At 45.2% G+C, this 20,337-nt stretch overlaps 1 protein-coding gene across 3 annotated transcripts in view; it reads right to left on the bottom strand.

Moving 5' to 3' along the window:
• Positions 1 to 20,337, bottom strand: part of ETS1 (ETS proto-oncogene 1, transcription factor) — a 126,872-nt gene that overhangs the window by 75,636 nt on the left and 30,899 nt on the right. The gene's annotated exons all lie outside the window — the stretch shown is intronic.

Below are 20,337 nucleotides of genomic sequence, written 5' to 3'. Positions count from 1 at the left end.
GCTCACCTGCCACTCGGGGGCCTTCACGTGTGGGTTTTCTCCTGCCAAGTCTTTTGTCATCATTTGTTGGGTTTCTCGCTAGACCTTTTACCACTTATGTCCCATAAACCTTCTGAGTCATTGTTTCCCCACCAGGAAAGTGTGTGTAGAGGGAGACAGAGGGAAGGCAATGGTGGTGGAAAAAGATCATCAATGCATTCACTCTAACTCATCGCCACTCAAAATAGGCAATAATAAGCGAAGCTGCCGTCGGGAGGTGGATACCGCCAGGTCCCAAGTGATGTGTCTGCCTGAGCTCAAGGGAAAACCAGAGAAGGAAAGAAATCAGAGCCGGAGATTAAGGGAAAGGGGAGGAAGGGCTCTCTCCCTTCTCATGGGAACTGGGGGGCAAGGGAAACTGACACGAAGCGTAGCCCTGCGCTGGGCAGGTCAGTTCCTGCTGCACATCTCTGCACAGCTGCAGCGGGAAAACTCTGGGAAGCATTACGAGTAAGAGCAGCTGGTCACAGAACACAGATTGCTAATATTTTTCCATTTATATATGCATCCTGGGGTGACAGAATAACATGTCCCTGTAGAGACTTCCAGACAAGTAGGGCATGGCATTACAAATGCACACACAATACATTCTGGGAAAGGTCTCATTGTTCTAAAGCCACCCATCACCAACTCTCCTCCACAGGCCCAGGGAGCATCTGACAGAGGGGGAAGGAGAAGAAGGTGGGCAGAGGACGTGTGGGGTTGACTTGGGTGTAAGGGGTAGAGGCACCTCCAATACACGAGGTAGTTCTGCTTCCGGTGGCTTCACGGTAGCTGTTCGTGCCTTCCAGATGCCCAAACTGAATATATTCATTTCACTAAGTGTTTTATTTGTGGCATACTCTATGGATTCAGGATGTTTTCCAGACAGCTGTTAGTGACATTCTTTAAAATCCATCAAAGACAAGACAAAAAAACCCTGAAAAGTAAGTATCAATATTAACATCTGAGGCAAACAAACTTGCATTAAATGAGATGTGTACAATTAGTTCATAAAATTTGATGAAATTTTCCTAGGAAAGTCTGCTGATTTTTTTCTTGGAGTTAAAATACACTGGAGTAAATTAAAAATTAAATATTGTCTGTTTTGGTTCATCGTAATACTGGAGGTAAGGGGGAGGGGTATGTTCCTATCTAGAGATGAGGAAATTGATAACCATGTAGCATAACTAGATTTTCAGATTTTGCACCCTTCACAAATTGGGTACATAATGGCTGTTTTCTGTTGCCCTTTCCTGGTTTCTATTATTTCACACAACTTGCTCAAGGCCCAGCACAGGAGTCCAACTAACCTGGCCTCAAATTCAGAGTCTGTAACTTACTAACAATGTAGCTTTTGGCAAGGTACTTCAGCTATGTAAAGCTCAATTCACTTGTCTATAAAATGAAGTTACTAGTAACTTGAAGGATTTTTTGGTAAGATTTAAATAAGATAATGTGTGTAAAATATTTTATAGTATTTGGTTCAAAATAAAGAATATATGGCAATTTTGGGGGGTTGGGGAAGGTTCAAAAAAATCACATGCCAAACCTGATTTGGAACTCGGGTATCCTCAACTCACTAAGCTCACTATACATCAAAAACTTCTCATTTACCACAGTGAGAAATGTTGAAGAGCCACTTGAAACAAATGCTTATTTGTGTCAAAGACTAAGCAGGCAGTTCATAAACACAGGTGCCCTAAGTATTTACAAATCTCTGTCTACAAGAGTGTCAAGACAATAAGGAAAGAAGAATCTTTGTAACAAATGGTGCTGGGACAACAAGATACACATACGCAAAGGAAAGAAACTAGATCCCTTCCCACTGTGCACAAAAATCAACTCAAAGTGGGTCATAGACCTACATGTAAGAGCTAAAGTGATAAAACTCTTATTTAAAAAAACACATGATTTGCAAGAGTGAATCTTCATAACCTTGGGGTAGGCAATGATTTCTTAGCTATAACATCGAAGTACTAGAAATGAAAGGAGAAATAGATTAATTAGGCTAATCAAAACTGAAAACTTTTGTGCTGCAAACTATAGCATCAAGAAAGTAAGGGGCAACTTTGATTAGGGGAGAAAATATTTGCAGATCATGTACCTGACAAGGAACTTACATTCAGACTAAGGAAAGAACTCTTACAGCTCAGTAGAAGAGATAATTCAATTTAAGAATGGGCCAGGATTTCAATAGACATTTCCCCAAGGAAGATGTACAAATGGCCAATAAGCATATGAAAAATGCTCCGCATCATTAAGGAGATGTAAATCAACACCACAATGGGATACCACTCCACATTCACTATAGGAGCTAGCAAAAAGCCAAACAATGACAAGTATCGCGGGATGTGGAGAAGCTCAGCCCCCCCCCCCCCCGCCCTGCACTGCTGGTGCGGATTGAAAATGGTGCAGCCACTTCCACAAGTAGTTAAGCATAGAGTTATCATGTGACCCAACAACTCCACTTCTATAAGAGAAATGAAAACGTGTGCTCACACAAAAACTACACATGAATGCTCGTAACAGCATTATGTATAATAGACACAAACTGAAACAACCCACCGTTATCAAATGATGGATAAAGTGGGGCACATCCACTTAATGGAATACGATTTGGTGATAAGAAGGAATGAAGTACTGAGAAATACTACACAATGGATGAACCTTCAAAACAGTGAGAGAAGTCTGTCACACAAGGCTACTTAATGTTTGACTCTGCCTGTCAGAGAAATCCAGAATGAGCAGATTTATAAGGACAAAATTTCAACCAGTGGTCACTAGGGCATCGGGGTGGGAAAGAGGAGAGAGAATGGAACTGATTGCTAATGGGTGTGGGATTTCTTTCAGGGGGGACAAATGTTCTAGAATTAAATTGTGACAATGAAATACTGTGGATATATTTAAGCCCCTTAAATTGTGTACTTTAAGTGGGTGAATTGTATAGTATGTGAATTATATTTCAGTAAAGCCTATCTCAGTAAAGTTGTTTAAAAAAAACTCTGCTTTTCAGAGGTGAAGGCAAGACGAATAAGAGAGAAAGAAAGAATTTCCTATCAGCCAGTCAAGCCCAACCCGTGGAGTCTACGAACATCATCTCAAGACCATTTGCTTAACCAAAGTTCAGTGGAAAAACGTCTAACATTTCCATGACCTTCTTTTCTAAACTTCCTAAGTGGCTTAGAGAGAAGCTGCCCAGGAAACTCCAAATGGAACCTAAAAATATTATCTCCTGGCTTTGTAAACATTAGGAAGGCTAATGAAGTGAGCAGCAGCAACTTAGGGAATGGTACATTTCATTCAGGTCGCGAGGCATAAGCGGAGTCCCCACTCATCTCAGAGAGGCAGGCAGGAAGGCCCAGAAGGGGCCAGGTTGAGGTCAGGGAGGTGAAAATCAACACAGGGTCCATAAGGAAAGAATAACACTCACCAAGGATACATAAAGCAGAGCAAGAGTGACCACATTCTAAACAGCAGTAAAATAGCCCCTGTTCAAATCAAACTCTGTTCTCATTCTACCAACCAAGTTTGGACAAGTGAGTGCCACGCAAGGCAGACTCCGTCCACCTTCACTCTCACACAGTTTGGAAAGAGGCCACGGGGGACACCACACGGCGTGGGTCTCTCCTTCCCACTCCCACCCTCTCGGGCTCTTCTGACCACACAGTGCGGTTGTGTTTGTCTCCGGTCTCTTGAGGTTATGCTGATGTTCTCTGAGGACCAGTGTGACAACTACATTGTGACCCCATACCATGCAGAATAAGGGCTCAATAAATGTGTTCATTGATGGACACAGGGTTAAAAGTGCTCCGATGTAACCAAAATCGAAAACTAGTTGAAAATCTTGAACTACCTCTGATTCGATTACCGACCAGGATATCAATCCTCCAGTAGCTACGACAAACTTGGACAATCAGTGTACAGATTTATCATGTCCTCTGCTCTGTGCACAGTGTTGGCTACACACTGGGAACACAGAAATAAACAGTAAAGTCCTTTGGCCTCAGAGGGAGAGAAAATAGAACACAAAGAGCCTTTTGGACCAATTTTGAATCTTGCTCTGAAGGATTTGAGAGGTTTTGCTGCTGTTATTGTCGTTTTTAATTTTAGTAATTTCTTAACTTATTTAAAACTCCTCCATAGTTATCAGAATCATCTGGAGGGATGAATTTAATAACCCTGCTTTGTGTGTGAGTGCCTGTGACGATTCAGGCATTCTGCTAGGTACAAGGCAAAAGTCCTGCCCTCGAAATGCACATGGACTAACAGGGAAGACGAGAGCAATGGCAACCCAGTGCAAACATCTCTACAGTTCTCACTGGTATTGGGGGACATGATTAGAACCTGAGCTAAGGCATTGACCATGGTGAGAGAACGCATGGGGTCAATTCCAGAGATATTTAAAAGGTAAAGTTGACAAGACTTGGGATCAACCAAACACAAGGATACAGTGGTCTTCTGCTGCTTTAATCTCCTTAGAGTTTTTCTCTCCTCCTCCAGTAATGGACCCCTCTGACCTCACTTTCTAACTAAAGAAAAGACAGGAAAGAGGGAGAGAGGGAAAGAGGGTGAGAGAGAGAAAGACAGACAGACAGACAAGGGAGTGTCCGGAAAAGAGAGACTTGACGAGATTATCTGATTTCCCAGAATTCCCCAGGCCAGCACTGCCACTGGACTTCTCAGTTCTGTAAGTCACTAAACTCCCTTTTAAACTAGTTGAGCCAGATTCCTTCGACTTTCAAACAAAAACCCCTATAAGGGTTAAGGCATAACGGAGGGAATGAATAATAACTTGCAGTTTCCCAGCCTGATGATTGGTAGATGACAATGTCATTCACCAAGACAGACTGGAGGGTAAAGATTAGGTTACAGGGAAGGAAAGATGGGGATGAGCTCAGGTGTAACTTCAAAATGTCTGTGTGATATCCAGGTGAACTATTTACAGAAAACCGTCCATAGAAGGGACCTCAGCGTGCTAACCAGTAAATGAGGAGACTGAACTGCTTTCCTGCAACTATTCTTTAATATGCAAATTGTCTTTAAAGAGACATATTTTTTATAATGACTACAAAAATCATCAAAACATGGCACCTATGCACATGGCTAAGTAGTACTACATGGCCAGAAACGGGAGAGAGATGGTGTGTTTTAAAGCAACCAAAACAGCAGGGATTTTCTCTTGCCTTTCAGGCAGACCCTTGACTCTGCTCACAGATGGGAAGATGACTAATTTCCACTTTCCCACTCTGCCAAACATTGGGGAATTCATGAAGCGAAAAGAGACAGTGATCAAGAGCCATGGGAAAGGTGCAGAATTATGATTCGAACTCTCCATCCTTATCCCCCAAACCTGATTGGCCCAGTTCTCCCATCAGTGTGCCCAGCCCAAGGCTCCTTCCGCCTTATTCACTGAAGCAGAAGCAGCAGAGGGTCCCCGAAGCAATAGCTTACTTTTCAGTTCTGACCTGCTCTTTCCAAGTGGACAAAGGAATTTCCTAAAACATTCCTTTGAAGTTCCCTTTAAAATTTTTGAAATTTTTGTCTTATGTGATAGAAGGATAATAAAATTAAATGACTTAAATGTCTTCTGAAATATCTTGCAAGTTTATTTGGGGGGGAAAGGTAAATCGCAAACTCCTTTAACACTGGATTTCAGAGATAAGTGTCACCATCACTAATCTAAATCCCTTTTTTGCTCATTTATTCCATCTTCTCCATCGTCTCCAATGGATCAAAAGAGCAGCTGGTAACTCGCTGGAGATACTTTAATAAGAGTTAACTGTGCACTAGTTATATAATCTTAATTGATTTGACACTTCATTCCGATCACTGCTTACCTGAAGCTTGATGTCTGTGAAAGTCAATGAAAAACTTGCGGAGGAAGAGCAATGGAAGCAGGGAAGATGAGTGGACCCTTGGAACAGTACTTAGTGTACAGCACCGGCAAGGCCAAATACGTCCTAATTCTGGAAACTGCCCCGAATGTCCTAAGAGGGCTCCTTTTCTATATTTTACAACTGAAAGTTTTTAAAAGCTCTTCTGTATAAAAATAGGTAGAGAGCAAAACAAGTGTTCCTTCAATTCCATTAAAAACTTGCAAGATCAGGAAGGAATTTTGAAAGGGCAGAAGGGAAAGTGATTAATTGTTTACTAAAAAAATATATGGAATTTCCCTCCTCTGCAGTCCAGCCGGTTGGGGCTGAGAGATGCCAGTGGCCTGGGGACCTGGGGACCTGGGGACCTGGGGACCTGGGGACCAATGCCCTGAAATGGGGCCTTGCCCCTCACCCTCACCCTGCTGGTCTGCTCAGACACATTTCCATTACATCCTCTTCCACGATCCTCCCTCTCCTGGCTCCAGTCTCCAGACCAGCAGCACCACATCACATGTGAGTTCAAAATAAAGAAACGCTTTTCCTAAAGAATCCGCACACAAATAATCTCATTACCCCAGTGCTTAGGTTTATACAGCAGACGTCCTCCGCCAGGAAAAGAAAAATAGCACTCCACGCTCCCTCACAGGGAACAGCTGTGAGGAGAGAAATGGTATTTAATTCATTGTGGAAGATTCAACAATGGCTGCACTGCACTTTTAAAAGCCTTTTGATAGTAAAACCCGCCGAGAACAGCCCATCCTGTGTGCTGAAAAGCCGCTTCCCCACAATTAGTCTCCCTATTCAGAGGTCTGAGGAGTCTGTGTAAACCTCAGCACGTGCTGGGTACACTGCAGAGAGCTTCGAGCGTATAACCTTTCAGAAACTTTCCAGGAAGGGTTTCCTCTTGCTCAGCGACTGCCCTCACAAAGCCTCTGGAGGAGGAGTGACAGGGCAGAGGGGGCGCACCACTGAGGGGACAGAGCAGAGGCGAGTGCCCAGCAAAGCAGGCAACCTCCTTCTCCTGTGCAGCCTACAGGAGAAGGTCAGTAAGCAGCGCTGGGCCAGAAGAAACCAGAGAGAAGCCCCAGAGAAGCCAGGCTGCAGGGGGTCCTTTTTCCTGTTCCATCCATCTGGGTGAGAGTCCCATGGCTTTCTGGTTTGTGGGACAGCCAAGCTGGCTTATATTCTCTTCCCCTGGAGGGTAGACATTAGCCACAGAGGATGCGGCAACAGAAAGACTTTGATTTAAAAAGCTGTAGGGCAGCAGGTAATGTTTGTGCAATGGTTAGGACACGGGCCGTGGGGTAAGATCCCAGTTTGAATGAGGCTCTCCCACCTCCTAGAATTACAGTTAGACTTCTTTGGAGAAGTAACTGTACCTCTCTGAACTTGTTCGTCTCATTTCTGAGAAGGGAATGGTATTGCTCTCGTAAGAATATTGTGAGAAAGAAAGATCACAGGCGTGGGACCCTTGGCCTACGGAAGATATTCAATGAAGGGCAACTCCTCTACCTTAAGTCGTTCTAGAAGGAAAGGCCTTCTCTTAGGTCTTCTACATTAAGATTATTTTAAAACTGAAGAAGAAAAAGATGTGAACTATTTTTACTTTATAGTTTTCTCTTTTTTATTGATCAGTAGAGACAAGCTAGAAAGAGAGATAAGCACAGCTAAGCTATCTAACTGGAAATTTGGAAGGACCGAAACCATGTTTAAAAAACATTCCAAACAAACTTAGCATCATGGTAGGTTGGCTTTGTCATTCAGGAACTTCAAACTCAGATTTCTCAAAGCACAAAGCACGGATGAACTGCTGGGATATTTCAGATATCATTGAGGCTGAACAACAACTTTTGATTTCCAATTTTTACTGAACCCTCCAAGAATAGCCCACAGTCATGTCAGCTTGTTCTATGCTAAAACCCCACATTCCACCTATGAGCCTTCAAAATGATGCAAGCGCTCAGCCCTGTTAAGAATGTCCATCGGACTGACCAAAGAAGGAGATGCTAAGAGGTCCCGGTGCTGCCACGGGCTTGGAGACACTCTCTCACTAGATTTGAGACCTCTGGAAATGGTCTCCTCTTGCCTAAGTTAGTTGGTGGCAGCAAATACAACAAACAATGGTTCCAAGAAAAGCCAAAGGTCAGGCATGAGGGCCACGCCTCTGAAGGATGGCCCGGAGTCAGAGGCGCTGGCTGGGAGAGCGGGGCGCCAGAGGCTTGCTGTCACCTTGCTGTTCCTGCAGCCGTACTTGGAGGGGCGTTAGCTCTGCATTCCTGCCCCCAGTGGAGGCACTGTTTGCGCCACCCATTTTCCCCCAGGTGCAACACAGAGATGCTGAGAAACACCTTTCCCTCCCCAGAAAGCCTATGAGCAGCAGAGCACATTGGGCTCTCCTTTGGTGTCCTGCCCTGTCCCCACCTCCGCCTCAGAGCAGAGAGGCCACGGTCTATGACCCTCATGGGTGTTTGGAGAGATCATTCTAAGGAACACAAAATAAAAGCAGATGTGGACAAAGGAAAATAGAGAGATGTGGCTAGACTTGAGGCAAGGCTCCAATGCCCAATGTCTCTGAGACAATGGGATGGAAACAGCTTCCAGGTCTAAATATACTTTCTGGGAAGACCCGAAGTGGTGAGAAGGGATTGATAGGAAGGACGGTCAAACCAGTGAATTCAATCCAGTTCAACAGAATATGCTTGGTGTCCTCTCCAAGTACAATATGCCAAGTGCCGCAGCGGATACAAAGATACCTTCCCGTTGCTTGGAGCAGTAGCTCTTAACTTTTGGGGGGAGTCTCAGATCACTGTTAGAATCAGAGGAAAGCTACGGATGGTTAGAAAAGGTCTCTCCCTGGCTGGTGTAGCTCAGTGGATTGAGCACGGACTTGTGAAGCAAAGGGTCACCGGGCACATGCCTGGATTGCAGGCCAGGTCCCCAGTAGGGGACACAGGAGAGGCAACCACACATGGATGTTTCTCTCCCACTCTTTCTCCTTCCCTTCTTCTCTCTCTAAAAAATAAATAAATAAACACCTGGCTGGTGAGATTGATGAGGGGGGAATCGTTTTCTCCCTCTCTTTTCCCTTCCCCTGTTTTTTTTTTATTTTTAAAAAAGAGAAAAGAAAAAGTTTTGCACACAATTTTAGAGGTATCGCACATTTCTAAACTCATCTGGGTCAAGCACCCCTGGCTCTATGAGAATCTGCAGGTCTAAAACCGGGCAGAAAGTTGTCAGGATTGATGTTTTTTAAAAAAGGTGAAGCACACGAGAGTTCACGTGACAACCACGGAGGCAAGGAGACCCTTGTTCTTGAACAGTTAATCACCGGCGTCTGCTCCTCGAACACTGCTCCACCCAGTCTGCACAGGTACAGAAGACGGTTAAAATAAATAACCTCAGGAATGGGTGGCTTTTTGTGTTTATTTTATTTTGTAATGACACCTGAAAGAGTGAACAGAGGGTCCAAAAGTCTGTGTTCTTTCTTATCCAGCAAGCAAGTCCAAAAGAGTCAGACATTTCTTTGAAGGTTGTGAGTGAATCTCCCTGGCACGTTCGGGAATGGAGTACACAAAGCAGAGCCCTATTTGGAAAAATAGTGATGGTGAGGGAGGGGTGGTCAGCAGACCGGATCATCGCATGGGGGCAAGGGCTGGACTGACCGCTGATGGCCCACTCTCACCGGCGGCCTTGGAAAGAGCCAAAGGTTGCCCTATAGATCAGCAGAAAGGTCATTTCTCTCTCAGTGCAATTAGGTCTCGTGTTCGACCTGTGACCTCTGGCCCGTGAAATATTTATGCTCTCAAGATAGGCAGCCAGGGAGCGAATGCGTGAGGATGGAAACTGAAGGCATTTAACATGGAAAGGAAAAAAGGAAGGTAAGGAGGGAGGGAGGGAGGGAGGGAGGGAGGGAGGGAGGGAGGGAGGAAGGAAGGAAGGAAGGAAGGAAGGAAGGAAGGAAGGAAGGAAGGAAGGAAGGAAGGAAGGAAGGAAGGAAGGAAGGAAAATCAATTTAAAATGAAATCATTAATTGAGAGCCATGCTTTTGTGCATTTCCAGCTTCAATGAGAGTTTTCCCTCCTCGCCATAATTTTGGGAGGTAGCCACTATTCTACAAGAGGAAACTGAGGCTCAGAAGGCATCAGTGATTTGGCCATGACCACAGGGCTGGTAGGCAGTAGGACTAACCGTTGGACCAGACCAGCCCCGCCTAACTCTCTTGCTCATTTCTGCACACTAGCAATCCACACCGACACTCTGGGCAGCCGTAGCTCCCCTACCTACCTCTCTATCTCCCCACCATCTAGAACTATGCCTGACCTCTTGCAAAACCAAATCTAAGTCCAGAATCTCTTGTGTTCCAACCGTCTCTTTCTAAAGCCTAGCTGGAAAGAGACGTGCTGGCACAGACTTAGGGGAAGGCATTCAGTCCTGGCCCATGCGGGTCTCTCTCCTCTCCAGCTGCCTGGATTCTGGGTGTAAAGCCTTGGTCCTGGGCCGCCCCAGCTCTGGGCGCACAGTGCTGGCAACGCCGGGGTTAACCCTCCCGCCCTGTGCACCAAGATTTCTGCTTTATTTCAGCAGGGGAAGTGTGTGCCTGCCTGATTAGCCTGATGGTTTCCTCTTTTCCCATAACCTCCAGACCCCCGCGGCCCAAGTGTTTACTCTCTGAAATAAAAAATCTGCTGGTGTTTTTCTTTTTGTGTGCTCGTGTATTTTGGGAGGCTTACAGCAGAGGAGGGCGGGGTAGGGGTTAGAGACGCGGAGCCGTGGGGAGGGACAGACGCCTCCCCCAGCCCCTCCCCCGAGAGCCTCTTCCAGCTGCGTCCCGGCTCAGACCCCCGGCTGCTGCGCAAGAAGGAAACTTAGTAACGAGGCAGTTGGGTCCCCGGCTTCAGCAGCTATAAACACAGCGCACATCTGGAGAGAGTACGGAGTCTCTCCACGGCCAGACACCGACAAAAACAGGCTGTCTCTGCGCATCCACCCCCATTCTGCGCGCCCTCACAGCCCTCCTCCCGCGGGACTCCATCCAGCCCCCGCATCACTCCCCCACCCCCAGATTTCCATTCACAGCGCCGAAGCCAAGCGGGGGCTGACGCCAGGCACTGGTCCATGTCCCCAGCCCCTGCTCTAGGACTTCCAGAAGAGGGGTCAAACTGCTTGAGTCAAATAGGAACTCGGTGCCCCAGGGACCTTTTCCCAACTCAGCCCAAATATTTGTGGTTTGAAAAAGTTTTAAGAGAACTTCTTTCTCCCCAGCCCCCTGGGATTTCCAGTGCAATGCTGTTACTTCCTAGGATTTTCGAGAAGCAACAAATCAGAAAACAGCCAACAAAATGCTTGCATTTGAATTGTAACTTCTCAGCTGACCACGGTCTCAGCATGGCCCTGTAGGTTATCATCCTTCCCCAGGATCTGCAGAGGGGAATGGCGCCTTTGTGAAGGCCTAGCCTACCTTCCCTCCTCTGCAGGGACACAGGTCCCTGGTCCCTAAGGCTGCGTTCGCTGGTCCTCATTAGACTCCCTTCTCCTCTCCCTGGTGAAAGGAGGCACAGAGAAGAGTCGAGATGGCAGGTGCCCGAAAATTAGACTTGGGCAGGATGGCAGTGGGCCTTTAACACTGCTCAGGTAAGGGCAGCACTTCTGGTTTCTTCGGCTTACTTAAAGTCACCTCGCACTCAAGTCACGTCGAAAAGAAGAAGGAGAAAGGTAGCATTTATTAATCACCTGCTGCAAGGCCAGGAACTTGAAGAAATAAGAATCCTGTTCAAAGGGCAGGAACAAGGTCCCAGATGAGTTACTGCTCTTTCTACCCTAAACACTGCTTGCACTCAGTACCTCCGAGCTGACACTCAGAAACGTGTATCAAAAGTTCTCATAGTGTGAGTATGAGTATGAAACAGCGCAGGATGGAAAGCTACCAGGGGAGCCAGGGTGGAAATAGAAAGGATGGGTCAAAGTGCTATTGGCAAATAGGGGCACACCCAGCCCCTGGCCAGAGAAACGTCCTTCACTTACAAAGAACAGGACTCGGGCATTCGTGGAAACCGCATTAGAACAAAACAGTAGAGCAAGTAGGCAGGATGGTTTTTCGAGTGTGGATTCTCTTCCTAATATACTACTTAAGCAAAGGCGGATCTGACTCTCTCCTCCAGTATTTCTGCCTTGACATCTTCCTTCCCACCCTCAGATGGGGTGCTGGTGGGCGAGGGGTGTCCCTTTAACCTTCCCTCCCAGCTGTCCCCTGGTGGTGGGTTGTGCGGGCAGCTCGGCCCCAACCGTCCTCTCCTGTGAAAGCGTTACAGGGTTACAGCTCTCTCCTTCCCACCCACACTATCTAAAGCCAGATCCTCAGTGGATCACAATTTTTCCTGAGACAGCCCACGTGATGTCGTCCCAGAAACGCTCAAACAAACAGGATCAGAACTGCTCTGAAGAAGCAAGGAAGCTGAAGCAGGTCCTCTTGCAAAGTGAAATACTCCCTGAGTGGAGAACGGACAGACATGTGCAGCTGATAGAGTTTAAAACACCGTTTTTTAAAACCACAGGGCCTTCTGAGACGGTCAGTCAGTTGAAAGAACGAACCTGCTATGAGAATAAACACTTCGGAGCAAGGTGGATCTCCATTTAGCAAGTCTCCCTGGCACTCGCTCACTGCTCTCAACACTTAAAAGCCAAATGGGAGGCATCTGTTCTTCCCGCTGAAACTTCCCACCTGGTTGTCGATAGCCTTTTCCAAACACTGGCCCAGGTTTGATCTCTCGCAGCCGCCCGGCCGTCTGAGAAAGCCCCAGGAGAGACCATGAACTCGGACTCTCAATATATCTCCCACTTGAACTTCCAAAGTTTATTTGGGAAACACATTCTTAAGTTCTACCATTTTACTAGTAAATCTATCTTAGAAATTCTAAATAGTAAATCCAAAGTCACATACTTATGCTGCCAAATTTTATCTCATGAATAAGTGTAATATTTCATGCAGAAACCATTTCTCCTGTCATGTCAATGTGCCGCCACATTCACACTTGAATAAAAGTTGCCCAGAAACAAGGAATCTCTTCCTTTGTCTGCATGTACCTGCTCAGTTTCCGGTACCTGCCACCGGCCACCGCAAGTGTTCAGCCAATCACGGGTGGGTCACTTTCTGACTCAACACCCGGACACCTGCATTTTCTCAGGCACTTCAGGACAATGCGTTATAGCAGCAAACATTCATATCACGCCCGCTAAGTGACAGCGCTGCTTTAGGCGTTACACATACTAACTTAGCAGTTCTCAAAATATGGTCTCTGAACCAGCAGCAGCAGCGGCACCTGAGGACTGGTGAGAAATGCAAATTCTAGGGTGGCCTAGACTCACCGAATCAGAAAGCCCAGGAATAGAACCCCCACGACCTGTGGTTTAACAAGCCCTCCAGGCAATGCCGCCACACTCCAAGAACCTCTGGCTTAGATGAGGAAACTGAGTTACAGAGATTCAGTGAGTTGCCCAAGGTCACACACTTGGGGCAAGCTGATGCGCAAGAAGTACAAATTGCCAGTTATAAAAACGCCACAGGATGCAAAGTACAGCATAGGAAACACACTCAGTGGCGTTAAATAACTGCGTGTGATGTCAGATGGGTGGTGCATTTACAGAGGTGATCAGTGTGTAAGTTAGATAAATGTTTTATCACTGTGTTGTACACCTGAAAGAAATATAATATTTCATGTGAATTGTAATTTTAAATAAACTGGAAAAAGACTCAAGCCACCTGTTTCCAGAGTCTGAATCCTTTACCCTTACACAATACATACTTCTTTTCTCATGAAGAATCATAAAATGGAGGGTAGGATGTGAATGAGGGTAGATGAGGTTTTTGCTGTGTTCAATGACCAAAAATATATCAAGTTGCATTATGCAAGAATGAAAAAAAGTATCATCTTATTTCTCAAATCAAGGACCGTGGTAACAAAACACTAGGTGTTCCCTGAGGTTTTGCTATGGCCTATAGCTACAGACCGCTGTCCAGCTCAAAGCAGCTATTGTACTTTGTCAAACTAAATTTTAGTCACAACATGATATCCGTAACTTTGGCTGATTCAAAACAAATCCGTCCCTGAAGCAAAAAATCATTTGACAGTGTATCACTCGAGAAGGGTGCTAAGTAGGCATCTTATTTTCTGATACACGCTATTGTCATTCGTGATCATCACAACTATCTGGTTAAAATCAAATATGAATACCCTGACTTGCGAGGCTTGATTGGTTGGGCATCATCCTGCAAAGTGAAAGATCGCTGGTTCAATTCCTGGTCAGGGCACGTGCCTGGGTTGCGGATGCGAGAGGTTACCGATTAATGTATCTCTCTCACCTTGATGTATCTTTTCCTTTCTCTCCTTCCCTCCTCTTCTCTCTAAAAACAAATAAAATCTCTTTTTAAAAAATCAAATATGGACATCTAACAGTTGATGGCACAGACTGCGGTGCTGTGGCCTGAGTGCTCAGTTGAGTCTCTCATGTCAGCTTTCTAGTTCCCAGTAGAAAACAGGCATTGAATGAATCCAGCTGGGTCTGAGCACCATTCTGAGCTCTGCCTCCATCTAAAAATGGCTTGCCATCTACTCCACCCTTTCAAGAGGGCTGTGGATGGGAATTAGTCATAATACTTGATGGCTGTGAAATGTTAGTGAATTCTTAGAGACAAGGAGTAAGATACCGACTTAAAAAATGGATCTTGCTGATTTCCAATCAAAATGGAGGCATAAGTAGAAACACTTAGCCTCCCTGCGTGACTCCAGAAAGAATGACAACTAGATCTCAAAACAAATAACACTCAGAACCGTGAAAAAAATTGAGCTGTATGGAAATCCGACAACCAAGGATTTAAAGAAGCCACATCCATCCAGATGAGTAGGAGGGTAGAGTCACTGAGACCAGCAGAGAGGCAGTGGCAGCGGCAGCAGAAAGGGCTGTCCCACACTCAGGTGTGGTGGATAAAAATTGGGAGAGATACTTTGGGAGCAAGCAATCCCAGCCACAGGCCAGACCGCACAGCCCAGGGTTCCAACATTAGGAAGATAAGTCCCCGTAACAATTGGCTGTAAAAACCAGTGGGAGTTGAGGCAGCCGAAGAAACTTCTGGATCTTCAGGAAACTCCATTTAAAGGGCCCGTATGGACTTCGAATGTACAAAAATCCGCCCATTTTGGGATGCACCACCAGGGCAACAGCTGGAAGAGCGCCAATCACATACGGGAACGGGTGAAGTGGCTGGAAACAGGGAGAAGGCTGGGCAAACCTCTGGAAGTCAGGCAGGGGCACTGTCCCCTCTCCAAGCCCTCCCGCCACACAGAGCTACGAGTCAGTAAAGCAGATTGTCCTGCCTGGCAATCACCTAAGCTTCTACCCCACACAATTTGCAGGTGCCTTTTCAACAAGAGGCCATGCTACTAAGACAGGGAGTCAAAGCAGCTCTACCTATTAAACAGAAACAAACACAGGGAAGCTGCCAAATTGAGGAGACAGAGAATTATGGACCAAATGAAAGAACAGAACAAAACCCAGAAAAAAGAACTACATGAAAGAGAGATAGCCAGTCTATCAGGTGTGGAATTTGAAGCACTGGTGATCAGGATGCTCAAAGAACTCACTGAGTACAGCAACAACATAAAGGAAGAAATGAAGGGTGCATGATGTGAAATAAAGAAAAATCTACAGGGAACCAACAGTGGAGGGGAGGAAGCTAGGACTCAGATCAATGCTTTGGAACATAAGGAGGAAGTAAGCATTCAACCAGAACAGCAAGTAGAAAAAAGGATTCAAAAAAAATGAAGATAGTACAAGGACCTTTTGGGACATTTGCAAATGTACCAACATCCAAATCACAGGGATACCAGAATAAGAGAGGAAAAGCAAGAAATTGAAAACATATTTGAAAAAAATAATACAAGAAAACTTTCCTGATTTGGCCGAAGAAATAGACATACAAGGCCAGGAAGCACAGAGGTTCCCAAACAAGCTGGTCCCACAGAGGACCACACAGAAACACATCATAATTAAAACGCCAAACGTTAGTCCTGGCTAGTGTGGCTCAATTGGCTGTGAAGCAAAGGGTCACTGATTCAGTTCTGAGTCAGGGCACATGCCTAGGTTGTGGGCCAGGTCCCCAGTGGGGGACACATGAGAGGCAACCACACATGAAAGGGAGAGATGTTTTTCTTTCTTTCTTTCTTCTTCCCTTCCCCTCTGTCTAAATATAAATAAATTAAATTAAAAAAAATAAAAGCAGAGAACCTTAAAAGCAGCAAGAGAAAGCAGAGAATTACCTACAAAGGATTTCCCATAAGACTGTCAGCTGATTTCTCAAAGAAAACCTCTGCATGCAAGAAAGGACTCAGCAAGATATTCAAGGTGATGAAAAGTGGGGTCTACAACCTAGATTACTCTATCCAGCAAAACTATCCTTCACAATGGAAGGTCAGTTAAAGTGCTTCCCAGACAAAGTAAAGCTAAAGGAGTTCATCACTACCAAACTATTATTACATGAAATGTTAAAGGGACTTATTTTAAAAAAAGAAGATCAAAACTGTGAACATTAACATGGCAACAAACTCACAACTATCAACAACTGAATCTAAAAAAACAAACTAAGCAAACAACCAGAACAGGAACTGAATCTTAGATACAGAAACCATTTGGAGGGCTATCAGTTGGGAGGAGGAAGGGGGAGAATTGGGGAAAGGGGTCAGGGACTACGAAGCATAAATAGTACATACAAAATAGGCAGGGAGATGTTAAGAATAGTATAGGAAATGGAGAGGCCAAAGAACTTACATGTATAACCCATGGACATGAACCAAGGGCGGAGGGATTGCTGGAGCAAAGGGTGGTACCAGGTGGAACGGGGCAAAAGGGAAAAACTTGGGACAATTGTAATAGCGTAATCAGCAACATACAATTTTTTAAATGGATCTTGCTGTGATAATTGAGAGAAAGGGCCGAGTCTGGGGGACAGAATAGAGGAAGGGAACAGAGGGCGAGGAGGCAGGGTCAGTGGGCCCCTCTCCAGTCTGACTATAAACAGTAACAGACGTTTCAGCCCTGTCTTGTGTAAGGGGATCCATTGATTCACAAGGCTCCCCAACAGAGGGATGACGAGAAGCTAAGACAGAAAGGGCCCATTCATTCATGCAGAACACCAGCTCTCCGTCCTCATTGGCTAGCGCTAATGGCTCCAGGCTGATAGGGAGGAGGGGCTGGGGGAAGGCAGACAGGAGGAGGTAGAAATGAAAGAAAATGATGACTACAAGATTGTCACGAAGCAATGTACAGCTGCACAGGCAATTGCATGCAAATGTGGCTTCCCTTTTTAGCTGTATAGTTAATGTCCTCAGATTCATCTATTTTTCTCTTTCATGTCATCCTCCCCTCCCCTTTTTGCCTTGTCTTTTTCTGGCTACCCATTCATTTTTCATTTTCTCCTCTCAGTAATCTCCAACTCCCTACTGACACCCACCTTTATTTTCTGTCCATTTCTACACATCTTTTCTTTCTTCTTCAACATCCCTTTTACAATCGAGTCTGTCTGGCTCTTGACTCAGCTTGGTTACTGCGTATTCTCTCCCACTCGCCTGCAAAAGCTCTCCCCCACTCATGTTCTCTCTCAGCTTTATTCTCTTCCTTGCTCCTGCCCTCCTCAGCCTCTATCTCTTTGTGAATAGGAGCCACATTCAGAGGAAGAGGCCTAATCCTTCCTCGATGGCCCCTCCTGCTGGGTATTCCAGTCACTGACAGATGTGTAATACTTGGAAAAAAACAAGTTCATTCATCCCTTCTGAAAGCACAAAATCTGAGACGGCGTGGGGGTGGACAGTGGCCATGAGAAGGAGGACGGGAAGAAAACTGAAGTTATAAATAGGATAAAAGAAGATGAAAAATATGCAGAGTATTTTTTTCCCTCTTTCTTTTTAACAGAACTCCAAGGAAATGTGCTGCAGCTGGAGAAATCATTGGTTGGTCCATGGCTTCATCCTCTCCCCTCCAACCCCACGATCTCTTTCCAAAGGACACCCATCACTGAGGAGGGCTGGACCCTGGCCCAGAAATAATCATTGCAACTCCTTCATCTGGACAGTGTAAAAGGCGAAGGAGGGGCTGGAAAAGCTCAGGGGTTTTGCCAAATATTTCCATCGGAGAAGCCCAAGACAGAGGGAACCACGGCTCTCACATTCACCACTGGGGCACCACTTCGCCCACGAAGGCCTACAAGCATTTCTGAGCTACAGTTGAGGGCAACCTAGATCATCTGAGGACTTGGTTGTTACGTGCCCCATCTCCCCGTCCTACACACAAGCCACCAGCCTGCGTGGCCCCAGCTGCCTTCTTCTTGCGACAATAGAGTAGATTTCGGGGGAAAAGTTCAATGTCTCTTTACCCTGTTAAACTGTATGGTAAACTGCATGCTAAAACTGTATTATAAACTGCTTTTATAATAGTGGAGATACAAAATAAATGTTTGCTTCGTTGTCTGTGACTCATCGTTCACCAGGAATACACACAAGGGCAGAGAACAAAATGCTGTAACACTTGGTGGGGGTTGAAGGAAGGCTTGGGAACGGCTTGCCAGTGCCAGGCTTACCCAGTGTATAACACAGAAAACTATATTATACTTTGCTCTATGTCTTTACTTGTTAAAGCAGCTTTATTTGGAGAGGTTCTCCACAAACACTGTTTTGTTGTCCCTGAAATGAAAATTCTTTTACCTTTGAGAACCTTAGCAAGGGGGCATGAGAAGTCATCTTTACTTGAGAATTTATGTACTTCTCAGCTAAGAAAGCAGAGAACCATATCTTTTTGCTATGAAGAAACCTTCTGATTTGGGGGCTATGGCAAAAGTGGAGATGAACTCCTCTATTAGTAAGATGTGACCTGGAGCAAGAGAAGTACCATCCTGAACTGAAAGTATGCAGGCAAGATAACTTGAATCTCTCTCGAACTGGTAGACACAAGACTTAAATCTACTGGTATTAATAGGATGCAAGAGTTATACTATGCCCTGGCCAGACAGTTCACTTAGTTAGAGCATCATCCCCAAATGCCAAGGTTGAGAGTTCAATCCCCAGTTGGGGCACATGCAAGAATCAAACAATAAATGATAGATAAGTGAAACAACAAATTGATGTTTCTCTACTTCTCTCTCTCTCATCAATAATTTTTTAAAATGTTAAAGAAAGAGTTATACTAAAATAAAAACAACCTGTTTAATCTTCATTTTATACAAATAAAATTTTATTTTGTTTAAAATTGCAAAGGATCCCTTCTTTCATGTCTTGAAATTTTAAGTCCTGAAGTCTAGCCTGTGATCAGGTATAACACCCTCCCCGTATCCATCCTCTCGAAGTGGGTAGGCAGCTGAGACATTTGTATTTATCCTTGAGGAACTGAGGTACCAAGTGGAAAGTTACAGTACTAACTTTATCACGTCTCAAACCCAAGGTGATACCGAAGGACACCTCAAAGATCAAGGCCCACTGAGTCAAGAAGCCACAGGACACAGGCATTGGTTCCATTCCGCCCTGGAGAAGAACCAGGTGACTGACAAGCAGCTCCCAAGCCTTCCAGCCCCAGCAAGCGTTACAACATCTTGCTCTCTGCCTGTGTGTGTATTCCTGGTGCAAGCTGAGTCACGGGCAACAAAGCAAACATTCATTTTTTATCTCCACTCTTATCCAAGTAGTTTACCATACAGATTTGTGGGGTAAAAAGACACTGAACAAAAAAATTGCACATTAATTCATTTCCGATGGCTTTCCCTCTATGTAATTCCTCACAATTACATATTTTGAATAAGTAAGAAAGTAATGAATTTTCTTAGGCTAAGAATTTATTCTGAGAAACAAAAAACAGATCTTCACCAGATTTTTTGATGTTTGGATCTATTATCATAACCTGCTCTCATGAGAAACTGACCTTAATTTCTGAATCAATTGTTTCAGAATCCTCAAATTCAAGCTTTACATTTTGCATTTTAAAATAAACGCCCCAACAGTTGCAGGTAAACAAAGGCTAATGTTTACTGTGTGAGGAATACTGTGAGTCTCGCAAAAGAGAATTGGGGTAGGGGCTTGGAACTTTTCTCCATTCCAATTCCCTGGAGGAGTGTGTCTCCCGTTCGCCAGAGGGCAGCACCGTGACCAGCGAGCCAGGGGCACCGGGAATGCTGAGAGGAGGCAGGAGCCCCTGTGAAGAGGGTTGGGGAGACAGGAAGCAGTGGAGGAAGAAGCAGCCAGATGTAGCTGCGCAGGAGCCGAGAGGTGGGGAATGATGGAAAGAGAAGATAAATGAAAGAAAGGACATTCTGTAGGAAGGCTGTTTATCGAGTTTGTACTTTATGGCTGCAGAACTGCTAGGCCCTCTGTCAACAGCCAGGCTAACAAAAATGGGCAAGTTGCAGGAA

The sequence above is a fragment of the Artibeus jamaicensis genome, unplaced genomic scaffold (genome assembly GCF_021234435.1).
Source record: "Artibeus jamaicensis isolate MK-2021 breed Jamaican fruit bat unplaced genomic scaffold, CSHL_Jam_final scaffold_660, whole genome shotgun sequence".
Classification (NCBI taxonomy): Eukaryota; Metazoa; Chordata; class Mammalia; order Chiroptera; family Phyllostomidae; genus Artibeus; species Artibeus jamaicensis.
Note: the sequence above shows the minus strand (reverse complement) of the source record. Positions and strands in the feature narration are given on the sequence as shown.